At 66.1% G+C, this 1,154-nt stretch overlaps 3 non-coding genes across 3 annotated transcripts; 1 reads left to right on the top strand and 2 right to left on the bottom strand.

Moving 5' to 3' along the window:
* Window positions 1–170: 170 nt before the first annotated feature.
* Window positions 171–243, bottom strand: H696_01821. The gene has a single exon. It is a non-coding gene; the product is annotated as a tRNA-Glu (tRNA).
* Window positions 244–320: 77 nt separating this feature from the next.
* On the bottom strand, window positions 321–399 carry H696_01820. The gene has a single exon. It is a non-coding gene; the product is annotated as a tRNA-Leu (tRNA).
* A 143-nt stretch (window positions 400–542) lies between these two features.
* On the top strand, window positions 543–616 carry H696_01819. Its single transcript has one exon. It is a non-coding gene; the product is annotated as a tRNA-Val (tRNA).
* The last annotated feature ends 538 nt before the right edge of the window (window positions 617–1,154 follow it).

Genomic DNA, 1,154 nt, shown 5'->3' with positions numbered 1-1,154 from the left:
GCCAGGCCCCCCCCCCCCCCCCAATCCGCACAATGAGCGAGCCGAGAGGGGCGCGGTGGGGGGAACAACTGCCACACACCCAGGCGGGCGTGGGTGGGCAAGTCCTGGGACCTTGTCCTTTTCCGCCGGGGCCGAGGAGCGGGCGCAGGCGGCCCCGGGGCAAAAAGAAATTCCCATACCGGGACTCGAACCCGGGTCTCGTGGGTGAGAGCCACGTATCCTAACCACCTAGACTATATGGGAGTCGTATCCTATGGGGAGGCATGTGGCCATAAGAAGCTGGCGGCTGGTGGCCAGGCGCGTGACAAGGGGCAAAAGTGTGATTGGAGTGGGACTCGAACCCACGCGGTTTCCCACCAGTGCCTTAAACTGGCGCCTTAACCACTCGGCCATCCAACCTGCTCATGGACAGGCACGAGGGGGAATGCATTTTAGGTCACCTGCTTTTTCTCGCTCGGGCGTCTGGGCGGGGTGAGTGCGGGGGGGTACTGGTAAAGCAGATGCTGGTAGTACTTAGGTGCCGGGAGGCCGGTCCTCCTTGTGTCCGAATGATGTAGATGGTTATCATATCTGTCTAACACACAGAATGTCCCAGGTTCGAGTCCTGGTTCGGACAGAACTTTCCTTTTTGGCCCGTTGCACAGTCTGCCCGACCGGTGTCCGGCAGGAGGGCAGCGCCGGAGAGACCCGGCCAAAGACCGGGGCGAAAAGAAAACAACCTGCCCCCGGCACCTTGGCCTTCTTGTCGGGCGCGCGAGGAGAGCCCGTCCAGCGCGGGGCAGAGGGGGGGCCTTGGGCCGTGGGCGGGAGTCTGTCGGCGCCGGATCCGCAACGTTGGCACCTGCCCCTTCCCAAGGGTGCGGGGCCCGAAGAAGCCCGCCCAGCCGAGCGAGAGAGAGAGAGAGAAGGGCGGGGGGCGGACGCGCCAGTGTTGACTGGGGCGGGGGCGGGCCCGGCGGAGTGTGTCTAAGTGAAGAGTGTCCCGGTCCCCCCCCGGGCATCGGCGCGCCGCCCCCTCTCGACTGAGGCGCCCTGGCCGGGGGACGAGAAAAGACCCTGCGGTGAGCCTCGCGCCGACCTCAGCCCGGGCATCTCCCCTCTTCGCCCTGCCTTCGCCCTCCCCTCCTCCCTCCTCCCTCCTCCCTCCTCCCTCC

Source organism: Fonticula alba, assembly GCF_000388065.1.
Source record: "Fonticula alba strain ATCC 38817 unplaced genomic scaffold supercont2.3, whole genome shotgun sequence".
NCBI classification, from domain to species: domain Eukaryota; order Rotosphaerida; family Fonticulaceae; genus Fonticula; species Fonticula alba.
This window is presented reverse-complemented; position numbering and strand designations above follow the sequence as displayed.